At 40.1% G+C, this 22289-nt stretch overlaps 1 pseudogene; it reads left to right on the forward strand.

Annotated features, from left to right (window-relative positions):
- Positions 1 to 17805, forward strand: part of LOC146674412 (scavenger receptor cysteine-rich domain-containing group B protein-like) — a 33344-nt pseudogene extending 15539 nt beyond the window's left edge.
- The last annotated feature ends 4484 nt before the right edge of the window (positions 17806 to 22289 follow it).

Here is a 22289-nt window from a genome sequence, read left to right on the forward strand (position 1 = left end):
TCCAGTAACAGCTTTGTGCACTGGTAACCCATTGCTACTGCAGGTTATTATCCCCACTTTTCAGGGTTTGGAAGCCAAAGATGTCTAATTTCAATTTGTGACTGATATAAACCCATACAAAAACAAAAACTTAGCAATGTAAAATTAAAACATAATTAAAGCTCCTTTATAGCAATTGTGTGAATAGAGTTCACCATCATGTAGGCACCAGCTTGATAAGTGTGTCATGACCTTGAACAAAACTTATGATTAGTTTTCTTTTCTGATCTTTACAGTCATTCTCTGCTCAAGTAAGTTACAAAGTTACATCTACATACCAACAGTACACTGAGGTTAAATGAGGTGAAACACAAATTTTCGATAGCATCAGGGTGCTGTGAGCTTCCCATCATACATTGAGCATCTTTACCCTAGATGTTTATACAGGGAGTGCAGAATTATTAGGCAAATGAGTATTTTGTCCACATCATCCTCTTCATGCATGTTGTCTTACTCCAAGCTGTATAGGCTCGAAAGCCTACTACCAATTAAGCATATTAGGTGATGTGCATCTCTGTAATGAGAAGGGGTGTGGTCTAATGACATCAACACCCTATATCAGGTGTGCATAATTATTAGGCAACGTCCTTTCCTTTGGCAAAATGGGTCAAAAGAAGGACTTGACAGGCACAGAAAAGTCAAAAATAGTGAGATATCTTGCAGAGGGATGCAGCAGTCTCAAAATTGCAAAGCTTCTGAAGCGTGATCATCGAACAATCAAGCGTTTCATTCAAAATAGTCAACAGGGTCGCAAGAAGCGTGTGGAAAAACCAAGGCGCCAAATAACTGCCGATGAACTGAGAAAAGTCAAGCGTGCAGCTGCCAAGATGCCACTTGCCACCAGTTTGGCCATATTTCAGAGCTGCAACATCACTGGAGTGCCCAAAAGCACAAGGTGTGCAATACTCAGAGACATGGCCAAGGTAAGAAAGGCTGAAAGACGACCACCACTGAACAAGACACACAAGCTGAAACGTCAAGACTGGGCCAAGAAATATCTCAAGACTGGTTTTTCTAAGGTTTAATGGACTGATGAAATGAGAGTGAGTCTTGATGGGCCAGATGGATGGGCCCGTGGCTGGATTGGTAAAGGGCAGAGAGCTCCAGTCCGACTCAGACGCCAGCAAGGTGGAGGTGGAGTACTGGTTTGGGCTGGTATCATCAAAGATGAGCTTGTGGGGCCTTTTCGGGTTGAGGATGGAGTCAAGCTCAACTCCCAGTCCTACTGCCAGTTTCTGGAAGACACCTTCTTCAAGCAGTGGTACAGGAAGAAGTCTGCATCCTTCAAGAAAAACATGATTTTCATGCAGGACAATGCTCCATCACACGCGTCCAAGTACTCCACAGCGTGGCTGGCAAGAAAGGGTATAAAAGAAGAAAAACTAATGATATGGCCTCCTTGTTCACCTGATCTGAACCCCATTGAGAACCTGTGGTCCATCATCAAATGTGAGATTTACAAGGAGGGAAAACAGTACACCTCTCTGAACAGTGTCTGGGAGGCTGTGGTTGCTGCTGCACGCAATGTTGATGGTGAACAGATCAAAACACTGACAGAATCCATGGATGGCAGGCTTTTGAGTGTCCTTGCAAAGAAAGGTGGCTATATTGGTCGCTGATTTGTTTTTGTTTTGTTTTTGAATGTTAGAAATGTATATTTGTGAATGTGGAGATGTTATATTGGTTTCACTGGTAAAAATAAATAATTGAAATGGGTATATATTTGTTTTTTGTTAAGTTGCCTAATAATTATGCACAGTAATAGTCACCTGCACACACAGATATCCCCCTAAAATAGCTAAAACTAAAAACAAACTAAAAACTACTTCCAAAAACATTCAGCTTTGATATTAATGAGTTTTTTGGGTTCATTGAGAACATGGTTGTTGTTCAATAATAAAATTATTCCTCAAAAATACAACTTGCCTAATAATTCTGCACTCCCTGTATACCTTATATACTTTGTTAAATACCTTGTTCCTTACCATTAACTTCTTTCACCCATACTTGTTGTTTTTTTCTTTAAACCCTATTCTTTTCCCTTCAACCCCCAACTGTTTGCATCAGATGACTGCCTCTCCCTACCTCTTTTTTTGTTGCATGTTTCATCCTGTTAAAAGGGATTTTTTTCATTCCCACCATTGCCTAGTGCCTGATCATAGGGGATCATCGAATTGTTGCAGTTTTCTCTGTCATACGTTAGGAGCTTTACATTGCGGTATAAAGTGCAATGTGGTGATTGTTGCAGTAATCTGGGGTTGTTTGCATGAAACTGAATCGAAAGTTGAGTTGAACTGTGTTCTGTTTTCATCTGTTTACAGATGCACGAAACATTAGATTAACTGGGCATGGATCAGCTGATGCAGAGATCAGATGCAGAGTGTTCTTGTGTCATCCATTTAGTATTGTTTTTAAATGTAAAAAACAAATAAAAACATAGTTGACTTTTTTTGTGCTTAAAAGGTGAGACCAGATTATCTGGATCTGGATCAACTCGATGTTCTGGCAGAGTTGAAATTTACTACAATAACAGCTGGGGAACAGTCTGTGATGATCGCTGGGACTTAAATGATGCTGAGGTGGTTTGCAGACAGATAAACTGTGGGTCGGCACTACAAGCTCCTCGATCAGCTCACTTTGGTGCAGGAACTGGACAGATTTGGCTTGATGACGTGAGCTGTTCAGGAAATGAAAGTTCTCTAACTGAGTGTCAGCACAGTGGATTTGGATCAAACAGATGTGAACATGGTCAGGATGCTGCTGTCATCTGTTCAGGTGAGACACACTGAAATACTAGAAGACATTGCAGATCAGTCTTTTCTTGTGCATTTTACATGGAGTCCTTTAATTAGTGCAATGGAAATTTTAAAATATCTTTCATCTGTTATGAGATAGATGCAATCAGACTAGTTGGATCTGGATCAACTCGATGCTCTGGTAGAGTTGAAGTTTATCACAATAACAGCTGGGGAACAGTCTGTGATGATCGCTGGGACTTAAATGATGCTCAGGTGGTTTGCAGACAGATAAACTGTGGGTCAGCACTACAAGCTCCTCCGTCAGCTCACTTTGGTGCAGGAACTGGACAGATTTGGCTTGATGATGTGACCTGTTCAGGAAATGAAAGTTCGCTAACTACGTGTGTACACAATCAATTTGGATCACACGACTGTGATCACAGGGAGGATGCTGGTGTCATCTGTTCAGGTGAGATACATTTTTAGATAGTGAAAAATTGCAATGCAGTCTATTCTTGTATCTCGTACATTCCTTTTTTAAAAAAAAAAATTTAAATAAACTATCAAACCATAGTTCTTTTCATTTAACTGATAGGTCCGATCAGATTAGCTGGGCCTGGATCAACTCGATGTTCTGGAAGAGTTGAAGTTTATCACAATAACAGCTGGGGAACAGTCTGTGATGATGGCTGGGACTTAAATGATGCTGAGGTGGTTTGCAGACAGTTAAACTGTGGGTCGGCACTACAAGCTCCTCAATCAGCTCATTTTGGTGCAGGAACTGGACAGATTTGGCTTAACAATGTGACATGTTCAAGAAGTGAAAGTTCTCTTATTGGGTGTCAACACAGTGGATTTGGATCAAACAACTGTGGACATTTTGAGGATGCTGCTGTCATCTGTTCAGGTGAGATACACTGAAATACTAGAAGACATTGCAGATCAGTCTTTTCTTGTGCATTTTACATGGAGTCCTTTAATTAGTGCAATGGAAATTTTAAAATATCTTTCATTTGTTATGTGATAGATGCAATCAGATTAGTTGGATCTGGATCAACTCGATGCTCTGGCAGAGTTGAAATTTACTACAATAACAGCTGGGGAACAGTCTGTGATGATCGCTGGGACTTAAATGATGCTGAGGTGGTTTGCAGACAGATAAACTGTGGGTCGGCACTACAAGCTCCTCCGTCAGCTCACTTTGGTGCAGGAACTGGACAGATTTGGCTTGATGAGGTGACCTGTTCAGGAAATGAAAGTTCGCTAACTACGTGTGTACACAATCAATTTGGATCACACAACTGTGATCACAGGAAGGATGCTGGTGTCATCTGTTCAGGTGAAATAACCTGAAATACTAGAAGACATAGCACTTCAGGCTGTTCCAGTGTGTTATACACTATTTATAATGTCACTAACACATGATATGAAAGTTAATCTCTTTTCCCTCATAGATGTGATCAGATTAGTTGGATCTGGATCAACTCGATGCTCTGGCAGAGTTGAAATTTACTACAATAACAGCTGGGGAACAGTCTGTGATGATGGCTGGGACTTAAATGATGCTGAGGTGGTTTGCAGACAGTTAAACTGTGGGTCGGCACTACAAGCTCCTCGATCAGCTCACTTTGGTGCAGGAACTGGACAGATTTGGCTTGATGACGTGAGCTGTTCAGGAAGTGAAAGTTCTCTAACTGAGTGTCAACACAGTGGATTTGGATCAAACACATGTGAACATGGTCAGGATGCTGCTGTCATCTGTTCAGGTGAGATACACTGAAATACTAGAAGACTAGGGATGGGTATCGTTTAGGTTTTATCCGATACCGGTGCCAAATCGGTACTTTTGAAACGGTGCCGGTGCTTAAACGGTGCTCGAACCGGTGCTTAAAGAATGGAGAACACAAACTTTGTCCAAAAACCTCTCATGTTCAGCTGTTTTATTTTTTTTTGTAAAAAGATAACAATGTTAGCCTTTTCTGCAGCTATAGGGCATATATGGTATCACTCTTGGCTGGAAGCAGTGCTTAAACAATGGGAAAAAAACACAAACTTTGTCCAAAAACCTCTCGTGTTTAAATGTTTTTCACTTTTTCTTTGGTCATTTTAGCCTTTTTGGCCAGGGTGAAGGGAGCATCTGCCATCAAACAAGAAGACAGCCGCATGTAGCTATGATGATGTTTGCTAGTTCACCTTACATCCATTAATGTAATAACGTGGTTAGCCTACTCAACGTAAATTACACTCGAACAACATTAAGCGACTCACGCAGAGAAGAATGGCTGCTGCCATCATCCTCCTCATCATTTCTGCTACACTGGCAGGGCTAGGGGCCAGGACTCTATTCTTCGGGTTTTTGGGGGATGTTGCTCCGGGTCCGATAACTGGCAACCCACCCAACGTGCTCGGTGTGAGGTCTCGCAGCAAGCTGTCAAATACGGCGCATTTCTCTGCTTTTAAAAAAAAAACGCTATGCGTCGCCAGGTGTTTCATCAGATTCGAGGTGTTACCTCCTTTGACAGTATCACAGTATCAGCTTAAAGCACTTGTTGCAGGCTGCTGAGTTTGCATATTTTGCTGTGAAGTACAGCCAGACTTTTGACCGCTTCGCCTTGGACATTTTTAATCTGTAGCTCTGCTCTAACTGAACGTACGTACCTGGCCCCGCCTACTGTCATAGGTAAACGTAAAATGATTGGCTAGAAGTGTATCACAGCTCAGGAAAAAAAAGCACCGAAATGTGCGCTGCTTTTTGGTCTGGTTACTACCGTTTATGTCAGAACCGGTGCCATCATGGCACCGGACACCGGTACCCATCCCTATAGAAGACATTGCAGATCAGTCTTTTCTTGTGCATTTTACATGGAGTCCTTTAATTAGTGCAATGGAAATTTTAAAATATCTTTCATCTGTTATGAGATAGATGCAATCAGACTAGTTGGATCTGGATCAACTCGATGCTCTGGCAGAGTTGAAATTTACTACAATAACAGCTGGGGAACAGTCTGTGATGATCGCTGGGACTTAAATGATGCTGAGGTGGTTTGCAGACAGATAAACTGTGGGTCGGCACTACAAGCTCCTCCGTCAGCTCACTTTGGTGCAGGAACTGGACAGATTTGGCTTGATGAGGTGACCTGTTCAGGAAATGAAAGTTCGCTAACTACGTGTGTACACAATCAATTTGGATCACACAACTGTGATCACAGGGAGGATGCTGGTGTCATCTGTTCAGGTGAGATACATTTTTAGATAGTGAAAAATTGCAATGCAGTCTATTCTTGTATCTCGTACATTCCTTTTTTTAAAAAAAAAAATTTTAAATAACCTATCAAACCATAGTTCTTTTCATTTAACTGATAGGTCCGATCAGATTAGCTGGGCCTGGATCAACTCGGTGCTCTGGCAGAGTTGAAGTTTATCACAGTAAGAGCTGGGGAACAGTCTGTGATGATGGCTGGGACTTAAATGATGCTGAGGTGGTTTGCAGACAGTTAAACTGTGGGTCGGCACTACAAGCTCCTCGATCAGCTTACTTTGGTGCAGGAACTGGACAGATTTGGCTTAACAATGTGACCTGTTCAAGAAGTGAAAGTTCTCTTATTGGGTGTCAACACAGTGGATTTGGATCAAACACATGTGAACATGGTCAGGATGCTGCTGTCATCTGTTCAGGTGAGATACACTGAAATACTAGATAACATTGCAGATCAGTCTTTTCTTGTGCGTTTTACATGGAGTCCTTTAATTAGTGCAATGGAAATTTTAAAATATCTTTCATCACTATTATATATTGTACATATATTTATTAGTTTCAGATGTAGCCATTCTTGTATTTTGCTTGTTTACATTATTGTATTTTGCACAACTCTGTTGCTTGTGAAGCTCGCACACAAGAATTTCACTCACATGTGCTGTACCAATGTACCTGCACATGTGATGTGACAATAAAAGTGATTTGATTTGATTTGATTTGATTTGATTTGATTTTGATCTGTTATGTGATAGATGCAATCAGATTAGTTGGATCTGGATCAACTCGATGCTCTGGCAGAGTTGAAATTTACTACAATAACAGCTGGGGAACAGTCTGTGATGATGGCTGGGACTTAAATGATGCTCAGGTGGTTTGCAGACAGTTAAACTGTGGGACAGCACTCGAGGCTCTTCAATCAACTCACTTTGGTGCAGGAACTGGACAGATTTGGCTTGATGAGGTGACCTGTTCAGGAAGTGAAAGTTCGCTAACTACGTGTGTACACAATCAATTTGGATCACACAACTGTGATCACAGGAAGGATGCTGGTGTCATCTGTTCAGGTGAAATAACCTGAAATACTAGAAGACATAGCACTTCAGGCTGTTCCTGTGTGTTATACACTATTTATAATGTCACTAACACATGATATGAAAGTTATTCTCTTTTCCCTCATAGATGTGATCAGATTATCTGGATCTGGATCAACTCGATGTTCTGGCAGAGTTGAAGTTTATCACAATAACAGCTGGGGAACAGTCTGTGATGATGGCTGGGACTTAAATGATGCTGAGGTGGTTTGCAGACAGTTAAACTGTGGGTCGGCACTACAAGCTCCTCCGTCAGCTCATTTTGGTGCAGGAACTGGACAGATTTGGCTTGACAATGTGACCTGTTCAAGAAGTGAAAGTTCTCTTATTGGGTGTCAACACAGTGGATTTGGATCAAACAACTGTGGACATTTTGAGGATGCTGCTGTCATCTGTTCAGGTGAGATACACTGAAATACTAGAAGACATTGCAGATCAGTCTTTTCTTGTGCATTTTACATGGAGTCCTTTAATTAGTGCAATGGAAATTTTAAAATATCTTTCATTTGTTATGTGATAGATGCAATCAGATTAGTTGGATCTGGATCGACTCGATGCTCTGGCAGAGTTGAAATTTACTACAATAACAGCTGGGGAACAGTCTGTGATGATCGCTGGGACTTAAATGATGCTGAGGTGGTTTGCAGACAGATAAACTGTGGGTCGGCACTACAAGCTCCTCCGTCAGCTCACTTTGGTGCAGGAACTGGACAGATTTGGCTTGATGAGGTGACCTGTTCAGGAAATGAAAGTTCGCTAACTACGTGTGTACACAATCAATTTGGATCACACAACTGTGATCACAGGAAGGATGCTGGTGTCATCTGTTCAGGTGAAATAACCTGAAATACTAGAAGACATAGCACTTCAGGCTGTTCCAGTGTGTTATACACTATTTATAATGTCACTAACACATGATATGAAAGTTAATCTCTTTTCCCTCATAGATGTGATCAGATTAGTTGGATCTGGATCAACTCGATGCTCTGGCAGAGTTGAAATTTACTACAATAACAGCTGGGGAACAGTCTGTGATGATGGCTGGGACTTAAATGATGCTGAGGTGGTTTGCAGACAGTTAAACTGTGGGTCGGCACTACAAGCTCCTCGATCAGCTCACTTTGGTGCAGGAACTGGACAGATTTGGCTTGATGACGTGAGCTGTTCAGGAAGTGAAAGTTCTCTAACTGAGTGTCAACACAGTGGATTTGGATCAAACACATGTGAACATGGTCAGGATGCTGCTGTCATCTGTTCAGGTGAGATACACTGAAATACTAGAAGACTAGGGATGGGTATCGTTTAGGTTTTATCCGATACCGGTGCCAAATCGGTACTTTTGAAACGGTGCCGGTGCTTAAACGGTGCTCGAATCGGTGCTTAAAGAATGGAGAACACAAACTTTGTCCAAAAACCTCTCATGTTCAGCTGTTTTATTTTTTTTTGTAAAAAGATAACAATGTTAGCCTTTTCTGCAGCTATAGGGCATATATGGTATCACTCTTGGCTGGAAGCAGTGCTTAAACAATGGGAAAAAAACACAAACTTTGTCCAAAAACCTCTCGTGTTTAAATGTTTTTCACTTTTTCTTTGGTCATTTTAGCCTTTTTGGCCAGGGTGAAGGGAGCATCTGCCATCAAACAAGAAGACAGCCGCATGTAGCTATGATGATGTTTGCTAGTTCACCTTACATCCATTAATGTAATAACGTGGTTAGCCTACTCAACGTAAATTACACTCGAACAACATTAAGCGACTCACGCAGAGAAGAATGGCTGCTGCCATCCTCCTCCTCATCATTTCTGCTACACTGGCAGGGCTAGGGGCCAGGACTCTATTCTTCGGGTTTTTGGGGGATGTTGCTCCGGGTCCGATAACTGGCAACCCACCCAACGTGCTCGGTGTGAGGTCTCGCAGCAAGCTGTCAAATACGGCGCATTTCTCTGCTTTTAAAAAAAAAACGCTATGCGTCGCCAGGTGTTTCATCAGATTCGAGGTGTTACCTCCTTTGACAGTATCACAGTATCAGCTTAAAGCACTTGTTGCAGGCTGCTGAGTTTGCATCTTTTGCTGTGAAGTACAGCCAGACTTTTGACCGCTTCGCCTTGGACATTTTTAATCTGTAGCTCTGCTCTAACTGAACGTACGTACCTGGCCCCGCCTACTGTCATAGGTAAACGTAAAATGATTGGCTAGAAGTGTATCACAGCTCAGGAAAAAAAAGCACCGAAATGTGCGCTGCTTTTTGGTCTGGTTACTACCGTTTATGTCAGAACCGGTGCCATCATGGCACCGGACACCGGTACCCATCCCTATAGAAGACATTGCAGATCAGTCTTTTCTTGTGCATTTTACATGGAGTCCTTTAATTAGTGCAATGGAAATTTTAAAATATCTTTCATCTGTTATGAGATAGATGCAATCAGACTAGTTGGATCTGGATCAACTCGATGCTCTGGCAGAGTTGAAATTTACTACAATAACAGCTGGGGAACAGTCTGTGATGATCGCTGGGACTTAAATGATGCTGAGGTGGTTTGCAGACAGATAAACTGTGGGTCGGCACTACAAGCTCCTCCGTCAGCTCACTTTGGTGCAGGAACTGGACAGATTTGGCTTGATGAGGTGACCTGTTCAGGAAATGAAAGTTCGCTAACTACGTGTGTACACAATCAATTTGGATCACACAACTGTGATCACAGGAAGGATGCTGGTGTCATCTGTTCAGGTGAGATACATTTTTAGATAGTGAAAAATTGCAATGCAGTCTATTCTTGTATCTCGTACATTCCTTTTTTTTAAAAAAAAAAAATTTAAATAACCTATCAAACCATAGTTCTTTTCATTTAACTGATAGGTCCGATCAGATTAGCTGGGCCTGGATCAACTCGGTGCTCTGGCAGAGTTGAAGTTTATCACAGTAAGAGCTGGGGAACAGTCTGTGATGATGGCTGGGACTTAAATGATGCTGAGGTGGTTTGCAGACAGTTAAACTGTGGGACAGCACTACAAGCTCCTCGATCAGCTTACTTTGGTGCAGGAACTGGACAGATTTGGCTTAACAATGTGACCTGTTCAAGAAGTGAAAGTTCTCTTATTGGGTGTCAACACAGTGGATTTGGATCAAACACATGTGAACATGGTCAGGATGCTGCTGTCATCTGTTCAGGTGAGATACACTGAAATACTAGATAACATTGCAGATCAGTCTTTTCTTGTGCGTTTTACATGGAGTCCTTTAATTAGTGCAATGGAAATTTTAAAATATCTTTCATCACTATTATATATTGTACATATATTTATTAGTTTCAGATGTAGCCATTCTTGTATTTTGCTTGTTTACATTATTGTATTTTGCACAACTCTGTTGCTTGTGAAGCTCGCACACAAGAATTTCACTCACATGTGCTGTACCAATGTACCTGCACATGTGATGTGACAATAAAAGTGATTTGATTTGATTTGATTTGATTTGATTTGATTTTGATCTGTTATGTGATAGATGCAATCAGATTAGTTGGATCTGGATCAACTCGATGCTCTGGCAGAGTTGAAATTTACTACAATAACAGCTGGGGAACAGTCTGTGATGATGGCTGGGACTTAAATGATGCTCAGGTGGTTTGCAGACAGTTAAACTGTGGGACAGCACTCGAGGCTCTTCAATCAACTCACTTTGGTGCAGGAACTGGACAGATTTGGCTTGATGAGGTGACCTGTTCAGGAAGTGAAAGTTCGCTAACTACGTGTGTACACAATCAATTTGGATCACACAACTGTGATCACAGGAAGGATGCTGGTGTCATCTGTTCAGGTGAAATAACCTGAAATACTAGAAGACATAGCACTTCAGGCTGTTCCTGTGTGTTATACACTATTTATAATGTCACTAACACATGATATGAAAGTTATTCTCTTTTCCCTCATAGATGTGATCAGATTATCTGGATCTGGATCAACTCGATGTTCTGGCAGAGTTGAAGTTTATCACAATAACAGCTGGGGAACAGTCTGTGATGATGGCTGGGACTTAAATGATGCTGAGGTGGTTTGCAGACAGTTAAACTGTGGGTCGGCACTACAAGCTCCTCCGTCAGCTCATTTTGGTGCAGGAACTGGACAGATTTGGCTTGACAATGTGACCTGTTCAAGAAGTGAAAGTTCTCTTATTGGGTGTCAACACAGTGGATTTGGATCAAACAACTGTGGACATTTTGAGGATGCTGCTGTCATCTGTTCAGGTGAGATACACTGAAATACTAGAAGACATTGCAGATCAGTCTTTTCTTGTGCATTTTACATGGAGTCCTTTAATTAGTGCAATGGAAATTTTAAAATATCTTTCATTTGTTATGTGATAGATGCAATCAGATTAGTTGGATCTGGATCGACTCGATGCTCTGGCAGAGTTGAAATTTACTACAATAACAGCTGGGGAACAGTCTGTGATGATCGCTGGGACTTAAATGATGCTCAGGTGGTTTGCAGACAGTTAAACTGTGGGACAGCACTCGAGGCTCTTCAATCAACTCACTTTGGTGCAGGAACTGGACAGATTTGGCTTGATGAGGTGACCTGTTCAGGAAGTGAAAGTTCGCTAACTACGTGTGTACACAATCAATTTGGATCACACAACTGTGATCACAGGAAGGATGCTGGTGTCATCTGTTCAGGTGAAATAACCTGAAATACTAGAAGACATAGCACTTCAGGCTGTTCCTGTGTGTTATACACTATTTATAATGTCACTAACACATGATATGAAAGTTAATCTCTTTTCCCTCATAGATGTGATCAGATTATCTGGATCTGGATCAACTCGATGTTCTGGCAGAGTTGAAGTTTATCACAATAACAGCTGGGGAACAGTCTGTGATGATGGCTGGGACTTAAATGATGCTCAGGTGGTTTGCAGACAGTTAAACTGTGGGTCGGCACTACAAGCTCCTCCGTCAGCTCACTTTGGTGCAGGAACTGGACAGATTTGGCTTGATGATGTGACCTGTTCAGGAAATGAAAGTTCGCTAACTACGTGTGTACACAATCAATTTGGATCACACGACTGTGATCACAGGGAGGATGCTGGTGTCATCTGTTCAGGTGAGATACATTTTTAGATATTGAAAAATTGCAATGCAGTCTATTCTTGTATCTTGTACATTCCTTTTTTAAAAAATTTAAATAAACTATCAAACCATAGTTCTTGTCATTTAACTGATAGGTCCGATCAGATTAGCTGGGCCTGGATCAACTCGGTGCTCTGGCAGGGTTGAAGTTTATCACAGTAAGAGCTGGGGAACAGTCTGTGATGATGGCTGGGACTTAAATGATGCTGAGGTGGTTTGCAGACAGATAAACTGTGGGTCGGCACTGGAAGTTCCTCAATCAGCTCACTTTGGTGCAGGAACTGGACAGATTTGGCTTGACAATGTGACCTGTTCAGGAAATGAAAATTCTCTAACTGAGTGTCAACACAGTGGATTTGGATCAAACAGATGTGAACATGGTCAGGATGCTGCTGTCATCTGTTCAGGTGAGATACACTGAAATACTAGAAGACATTGCAGATCAGTCTTTTCTTGTGCATTTTACATGGAGTCCTTTAATTAGTGCAATGGAAATTTTAAAACATCTTTCATCTGTTATGTGATAGATGCAATCAGACTAGTTGGATCTGGATCGACTCGATGCTCCGGCAGAGTTGAAATTTACTACAATAACAGCTGGGGAACAGTCTGTGATGATGGCTGGGGCTTAAATGATGCTGAGGTGGTTTGCAGACAGATAAACTGTGGGTCGGCACTACAAGCTCCTCAATCAGCTCACTTTGGTGCAGGAACTGGACAGATTTGGCTTGATGATGTGACCTGTTCAGGAAGTGAAAGTTCTCTTATTGGGTGTCAACACAGTGGATTTGGATCACACAATTGTGTACATTTTGAGGATGCTGCTGTCATCTGTTCAGGTGAGAATGGTTTTAGATACTGAAAAAAATGCAATGCAGTCTGTTCCTTTATCTTGTACAATCCTTTTTGTAATGTAAAGAAAATATAAAATCATAGTTCTTGTCATTTAACTGATAGCTCTGATCAGATTAGCTGGGCCTGGATCAAGTCAGTGCTCTGGCAGAGTTGAAGTTTACCACAATAACAGCTGGGGAACAGTCTGTGATGATGGCTGGGACTTAAATGATGCTGAGGTGGTTTGCAGACAGATAAACTGTGGGTCGGCACTACAAGCTCCTCGATCAGCTCATTTTGGTGCAGGAACTGGACAGATTTGGCTTGATCATGTGACCTGTTCAGGAAATGAAAATTCTCTAGCTGAGTGTCAACACAGTGGATTTGGATCAAACAGATGTGAACATGGTCAGGATGCTGCTGTCATCTGTTCAGGTGAGATACATTTTTAATCATTAAAAAACTGTGTAAATACAACTTTTTAGTTTTTCATCCAGCCTTTCATCCACCCATTTGTATACAGTTAAGCTGTACAGTAAACAGTATGTTGATAAATCCTTGCCTTATTTTTTGTAAAAATGGGTCAAATACAATAAATATCATGCTCCAAGAATTTCTACATCTGTTAAGACAAATGTCCTCTTAAAGACATTGATATTTTTCAGTAACTGCCTGTCATACGAATCACTTTTCTAGTATTGCATATAAAACTTGCCTGCAGGTGTGATCTTATTGTTAATTAAATCCTCATTAGATGCTGACAGGTCTTAGCCAGCTCTGGTTTGGATACAAATGCAGCTTGTCAGACAAGGCTGAATCACTCATGAAAGTGATCTTGTTGAAATTTGCAACGTAATCAGTTTCAATTTTTAATCTGTTTTTAAATTGAAAATCTCCAAGTTCACTTCCAACAGAAGAAGCTGTGCAATCTTGTGCACACATTTTGAGATGCTCACATGTGCTTCTGCTTCTTGTGTTGAAATATTGTATTACAATTTTATTTATTTCACTCCATCTAGTAATTTTCTATTCATTAGACAAATAATAAAAATCCTAAACATATTGTGTAATTGAAGTAGAGAAACTTGTATATAGATCAATTATCAACAATATCAAAACTATAATAAAACACAATAACATGCTATAGCTCAGTTTGCTTTGTTGGGACAATGTTGAGGTGGTCAGCTGTCTTGAAAATAGCATCCACATGAATGCCAGGTCAGAACTCTCCCAGCAGTACATTCAAAATGATCTGAAATTGAAAATACCTGAGATATATCTAAATATTGTGTCTGATTAATTTACTCACTGATGAAAGGTGATTTCTTTTCTTTTGTCAGCATGTGGTAGGATTGTGAAAAACACAGGAAGTTTGCCCTGGCGGGTCATTATAGACCCCAGTGGAGAGTTTTGGTGTGAAGGGTCTCTGATTACCAACCAGTGGGTGCTGACAGCTGCTTCCTGTATATCACAGTGAGTCCCCGGGTCTCTTTCACATTGGTAATCATGTTACACGTGACTGTTGGTGTTCATTTTACATTTACTGTAATAATTTTTCTTCCACTACATTATGTCAAAGTTATTCATGAAAGCAGGAATGTTTAATTACCTGCAATTTATATTTCAAAATTTTTTTTTCAAGGTCACAAAGAGCTCTCCACCATCTCTGTTAAGTAGTACAGCTAGGGCTGGACAAAATGATTATTTTCCTAATTGATGAATCTAACGATTCATTTTTTTCCTGCTGCCAATTTGCTGTCTCACATTTTCGTCTTTCGCCGATTCTCATAATCAGCCTGCGTGCATTCCGACTCATTTTGCCAGCATGGGCCACAAATAAAAACTACTAACAACGACAACAACAACTAAACAGCAGCTGCTATGTTACTGCTGAGCAGCTTAAATGTGGGGGCCATTTCCACCTTACAAAGCCAGGAAACGACTGAATCACTTCCTTTTCTGTTAAAATATCCCCATACTGACGACATATCGACGCACATTTTTTTACGTCGCCGTATTTTACGTGTCGACGTAATCGATTATGTCAATGCGTTGTCCCGGCCCTAAATATAGCATGTAACTGATCAAGCAGACCAATTCTGTAAGTGGTCCACATCTCTGGTTTAACTGCTGTCCACAACATATAGATGGACCATAGTCTAAAATATTCATACATCTTAAGAATATCATGTTTTCACAGAGAACTGTGATACCTCTCATTGTTACTATGTTAAATGACAGATCCATTAAATGCAAAGTTACAGTCAGCAGCTTGTTGTCTTAGCCCTAAAAGATCTGTCATCATGTGTTGATGATGACCTAATCCTACTCTGCAATTTAGGAAAATAGAACCAACCCTGGCTAGCAGGTGCTTCCTGATATAAACTCAGATGATCTAAAGTATGACACTAAATGTGATTCAGAGCAGTGTTTTTCTTTTGTATGTATTTTCTAAAGCAGTTCAACAATATCATTATCACATAATAAAATATCTAAAAGCTTCTATGTTATTTACAGTAAGATGTATCCACAACAGACAACATAAGTTTTTTGGGTTTTTTTTTTTTTTTTTGGTTTGTTTTGATGTATGAATGGATGTAGGATTTAAATGCATAGAAGGAATCCATCTGTGTTAGGATTAAAAACTGGTATGTAGTCCTCACTTTCAACAAAATTTGAAATGGAGGCTCAGTGAGACAGCCTTTTGTTGCTATGTCATCTAATATTTGCCATGTGATTTGGACGCACCAGCACATCCATTAACTTTTTATTTTTGAAGGTTAGCATAAAAACTTTAAATAAGAAATCCTCTGCTCTGCCTGAAGATAACAAAATTCAACTATGCAAACACACACGCACACACAAACACACAGACTTTATATCGTTGTGGGGACATCTCATTGACACAATGCTTTCCCTAGCTGCTTACCTTAACCATAACCATCAAAAATGAATGCCTAACCCTGACACTTACCCTAAACCTAAACATAACCTAATTGTAACCCTGACACTAAAACCACATTTTGAGTCTCAAAATGCCTTCAAACTCGTGGGGGCTGGGGTTTTGGTTGCCACAGGGGCTGCCGGTCCCCACAAGTAAACTTCAAACTTTTGGTCCCCACAAAGATGTTAAAACCCATCCATACGATATCCATCACATTATTTACATTGCTCATGATAAAAGATAGTCATGATAAAAGTATTTGTGATCATTTATGCAATAAATGTGTCCATTACTGAAAACGTGTACTGAAAATATTTCTTAGTATCTATTCTGAACTGTGATAACAAGATTCCTCTTTTGTGTTTTTTTGTTAAATCTTCTTTTAAAATCAAGTGATAAACTCAGCAACAAAGAAGTCCATCTGGGCCAGCACATTCAGTCAGGTTTCAGTCAAAATGTGGTGATTCGGACAGTTGAAGAAGTAATTTGTCATCCTGAATACAACAGCACGACATACAACAGTGACATTTGTCTGCTGAAGCTGTCAGCTCCTGTGTATTTCACAGACTACATTCAGCCGATCTGCTTAGCCTCAAAAAACAGCACTTTTCACAGTGGGATCAGCAGCTGGGTCACTGGTTGTGGTTTTGATTGTAAGTAAAAATAAAATCTATGTCTATGTCTATATATATATATATATATATATATATATATATATATATATATATATATATATATATATATATATTACAGTCTTATGATATATTCTTTCAAAAGTTGCTATCCTGCAATCTGTTTCAAAGATAGTGACGGGTATTTCTCCAACATCCAACAGATGTTACTATTCCAATAGTAGGAAGAAATGAGTGTCAGTGCCACTATAAACATGACAAAGTGATCACAGAGAACATGATCTGTGCTGGGCTCAGAGCTGGAAGTCAAGATTCATGTTGGGTAATCACAACTTTTTATTTGTTTCTTATGTAATCACTTGTTAAATGCTAGTGTGAAAAAATATTTATGTTTTTGTTTCTGCAATTATTCATATATGTATATAGTAGCATACCAGTTCTTATGGTTGTTTAATAGCTAAATCATTTTATTTGATATATTTTGAATCTTCCATAAGACAATTCTTTCTAAAATGACAGGACTGAGCTCCTTTGTGGAACAGGTCTACCAGCTAAAGTCACATTTATCGTGAGAAATATTTGTCAGATTTCATTTTATGAATTTACTATAATAGAAAAAAAACTCCAATGGGTTTTCAGTCTTTAATCTTTTCAGTTAAAAAGAACATGAAAACTATTAACTTCTTGAAAGTAACTCCAGTGCTATTTATGTATTATTTTTGTACAAATATACACAGACTGTAAATAAATGCTGGCCTTCTCCATTCTCTGTTTTGAAACTTCCATTTTTGTATTTATCTGCTACCATGTTGACTTTTACCAATTTCTTTTCTCAGTGGAAAAGAGGAGCTCCAATTATGATCAAAAAAGGATCAATCTGGGTGCAGAGTGGAGTTATGACCCTCCATGATTCCAATGGTTACCCAATGAAACTAGAAATCGGCACTCGTGTGTCCAAGTACCAGGAATGGATCAGAAACACAGTCACTGGGACACCACCAGGTTTCGTTAGCTTCACCTCTCCAGCCACGGACAGTGACTTAAAATTCACCTGCAGTGGTGAAAATCTGGTCCACTTCACCCCTTTCACCTCACTCTGTTTTCTTGCTGTGTTGCTCCATGCATATTTTGGATGTGGCATATAACTCAAGATCCTGTACTAAAACAACAACGTCAAATACTTATACTTTAGTAGAGTACTTAAATTTTTACTTTTGCCCTTATGACATTTTACAACTTTGAGGTGAAGTAGTAGTTTCTATTCTATTTATGGGACAGCTTGGGTTTGTGGTTACTTTACTAATTAAATAATATTTTTGCTTCCAAAACATAACACACACACACACACACACACACACACACACACACACACACACACAGTATTTATTCTAAACATTGTACTTTTTAAACATGTGACTAAGAGTTGAAACTATATAAACATTTTGACAAACTTTTTTTTGGCAAATATGATGATTTTTTTTATTATTATATTCTTTATACTATATTCTTAATTACTAAATACATTCTTTATGAATCTTTTGTTAAAGTTAGATTTTCATTAATAAATAAAATGGTGAAATTTCTTTTTTCTGTTTTTGGTTGAATCTGGTTCTTGTTTGACATCCTGACATTTCTTGTTTTGACAGGATTTTTGTGTACAGTTGTGCTTAATGATTAAATAAATACATAAATAAAACAACGTTTAAGCATTTCATTCCAGGCAGTAGAGAAATAAAAACAAAAAAACAAACAAAGCCGAAACCTTAAGAAATGTTTTAAAAAATAGCTTTTCTACATCCAGGAGACAGTATATGACTATATGATTCTTCAGAGCTACGATATGAACATAGCTCTGAAAAATGATCCAATGGAGTAGTGCTAGAACCAAAACACATTAACAGTTGCCTTAAGTCACTTTATATTCTATGGTAAAGACCCTATTATAATGCAAACAAAACAGAGAAAAACCCAACATCATAATCAAGGGCTTCGGAGACAATGGGAAGAAAAAACTAAATTTAAACAGGAAGAAAACCTCAGCAGAACCAGGCTCAAGAAGGGGTGGCAAGGGGGAGGTAAGGAAGACAGGACAGAGATACTGTATACCAAAAGACAAAAAGGCATTTTAACCCTCAGCACCACATCACTACTAATACATGTCACATATTAGTCATTTAAACAGTAATGATTAAACATTTTTACTATACTATGAATAAATAAATATATATATAAATACTATATCTATAGATAACACAACAATTAATACATGTATTGTTTAATTAATAAAACATCAGAAAGTGATAAAAACACATTAGAAATAGCAATAGCTTCATAACAGACCAATAAATCAACACATTTTCATCAGCAGATGTTTGCATATTCAGTAAAAATATTTCAACAACAAGTTTTTGATTAAAATTATCAATGAACTTCAGCCTTACCTTATGTAAGGTAAGTTTCATGTTGGACTCATGGTCCTTTGTTAGTCCAGTTTAGGACAATGTCTCTGACGTATGTATCATATCAAATATATGTTACATCAAAACAAGGCCACACCTGCAGTTGTTTCAGTTTTTCACTGGTGTTTCCTGTTAGCTGGTAAACCTCACTCAGGTGGACACTCTGAGACAAGGAGCTGAGAGAGAGAAAAAAAGGGTCAATTATAAAGAAGAGAGAAAAGTGAAACCCTCCTCAGAAGGTCTGACTCGCATACCTGCAATCGACCTGTGATGGACTCCTGTTTGGTGTTCACGTCATCCCAGCGGCAGCCGCACTCCCTCGCTGTTGCCAGCAGCTGAGTCTGCAGGGTGCCCTGGAAGACCTGAGTTAATGTTCGACTCCTCCTGATCAGGCTGTCCAGCTGGATGAGCCGAGGTCTCCCCTCTTGCCACCGCCTCTGAACACACAACACAAATTGCATGTGAAGCAGGAGGTGCAGATTTTTTTTGCTATTCTTTTCTAAATCCAGGCTTAATCACGTGGAAGTATTTGGAAAACTTTTTTGGCCAGCGGACGACTGTTGTCTCGAAGAAAGTCAAATCAAATGTATGCGATACACAATCAATTCACAAGAACACATTAAAAAAGAAAGTCCCGTTCTTGCCTGATTTCAACTGAATTCTGCATCAAAACAGGGTAACAGAAGTAAAACGAGTGTTTGCAGCAAATCTGAGCACAAAGCTTCACTTTATACAAGCCTGCTACTAAAGTTCTCCTCTATGCAGATGACGTGGATCAACTTGGATCTGCTGTGCAAATGTTATAGATTCACGCTAAATGAAACAGTAGTCTGCATGACTCCAGATTCTGATCCCTCATCCTAATATGGTCCAAAAAGGCTCACAAAAAAACAAAACAAAGCAATAGCAATAAAGCAAATGTTGAGGCTTCTAAATACAAAGTCCATAAACCAATGGCTGACATGGGTTTTATCATAAGGGTGATAAATATACAACATATGTTCTTAAGACTAAAAGAATAATACAGATTTTAGTCTGAGGGATTTGATGTTCATTTACCTGCAGATGCACTATAATTCATTTGTGCAAACAAGAAATATCTACAGCTTTTCGGTCAGAGGTGGTCTTGTGATTTAAGCCAGGTAGATTTATGTGTTGATGCTACCTGCTTCATCATTGTGACTGGCTGCTGAGTGATATTTACAAACTTGAACCACGTGCTGAACTTTGGCCCAGCGTTGATACGTCTTGTTAGTATAATGAACTCTTCTTGGCTTAATGTATGACGGTGGATAAATTAAATGTACAACTGTTACGAAAAAAAATCATAGCTGGACTGATGGCCAGTCTAGCTATGGCCATGCCATCAGTTAACCCTTCACGTGCCAGCTGTTTGCCAACCCCTGGCTTAAACCCGACAATAACCTGTAACCCTGACACTAAAACCACGCGACCCTGAAAAGCAGGGGTGTCAAACTCAAATACACAGTGGGCCAAAATTCAAAACTGGAACAAGGTCGCGGGCTAACATTAATATTTATTGAAAAAAAAAATCTTCCTCCAGATTTAAGAATGAATCTCTTCTTATGGACTCAAACAAGTTTTGCTGAAAAACTAAATATGGAGAAAGCAAAGCTTAATACTAAACAATATTTATATTAGCTGTATAATACCAGTAGGCCAGCTCTAATAGTAATTTGGTATGGCTTCGCGGGCCAAATGTAATTAGGCTGCGGGCCAAATTTGGCCCGCGGGCCAGAGTTTGACACCTATGCTGAAAAGGATGGATGGACAAAGACGTCTAGACATACATACACACACAAACACACAAAAACACATAATGGAGGGAGAGTATAAAAAGCAGAGACCATGATGCTTGCATAAGGACCCCTAAAAGATATAAACAGCTCTGCTTGGAGCCAAATTGTTCCAATATAATTTTTGATCAAGTATATAGACTGAATCAAACACGTCTGGAAAATGAAAAGCATTCATATATTTAAGTTGGAAAAAAATTATATATATATAGATACATATAATTTGCTGGTGCTACACTGTGCTTCGAGGGTCAATAGCAGCATAACAGAACTCACTTATGGTACTGCATTCATTCTATAAAACAATAACTGTCTGTGACTTTAAACCGCAGTATAAATGCAACATTCAAGAAACAGTTAAAAGTAACGTAACCATAAACAATAAAACAATGACATCTAAACAGCAGCACATGTCCCAAGGCATGATGGGAGAGAACTAGTTGCTCCCCCAACACGCCACACAGCCCCCACCTGAGTGGATAGCTGTCCCCAGCAACCGACAAGTCCATAGCAAAGTCTCTGAGGTGTTGGGGAAGGCGACGGCGTCTTTGAGGACATTCCATGGGGGGGATCCGAAGACCAAGTCCACTGGGGTACGAAGCTCATGCCCGAACATCAAGGTCGCTGGAGTGCACTTAGTAGATTCCTGGACCGCCAAACAGTAGGCCATTAGGACCAGGGGAAGGTGTTGATCCCAGTCGCGCTGCTGGCGGGAGGTCAGGATAGCAAGCTGGGTGGGTAGGGTGTCGTTGAAGTGTCGCTTTGGGGATGCAGTGGCGTCATCCAGGTCTTCCTGATACCCAGCCGCTAACAGACCTCGTACGCAGAGTCGTACGTAGTGAGGAATGTAAAATTATTAACAAGATAATCGACCACTGATGTGGTAGTGTTCAGATAGCTGCTCTGCTCGATGAGCATTGAAGATGATAACAGTGGGTGGATTATATTCTTAAACTTAGTTACAGCGCTTTCAGAATGACCTCTAATGTGATAAAATCTACTCTCCACTGTTGTGGAGGGCGGGGCCCCGGTAACCCTATCTCAGGCAGGGTAAACTGTTCCCTTGATGTTTTCCTCATAAGGGGCCTGCTCTGGCCCCTGGAAGACAATTGACTATGGTTGCCGGTGTCTCTAGCTTCACATGTCTGAGAACAGAATCATCAATTACCAGAGTTTGACCCCCGGCAGGTGTGTTGCCAAGTGGGGAAACACAGTTAGACACATGAACAGGTTGATGGTGTACCTGGGGCTTCTGTTTAAGACTATGCGTCCTCGTCACCCAGCCGCCCTCTTTCCCCAGCTGCTTGGGGTCTGCCGGGGAACAGCTAGCGGGGCCTACACTATCTTCGGCTG

Source organism: Rhamphochromis longiceps, linkage group LG3, assembly GCF_057381845.1.
Source record: "Rhamphochromis longiceps isolate RC_006_pf linkage group LG3, R_longiceps_female_GT1.1, whole genome shotgun sequence".
NCBI lineage: Eukaryota > Metazoa > Chordata > Actinopteri > Cichliformes > Cichlidae > Rhamphochromis > Rhamphochromis longiceps.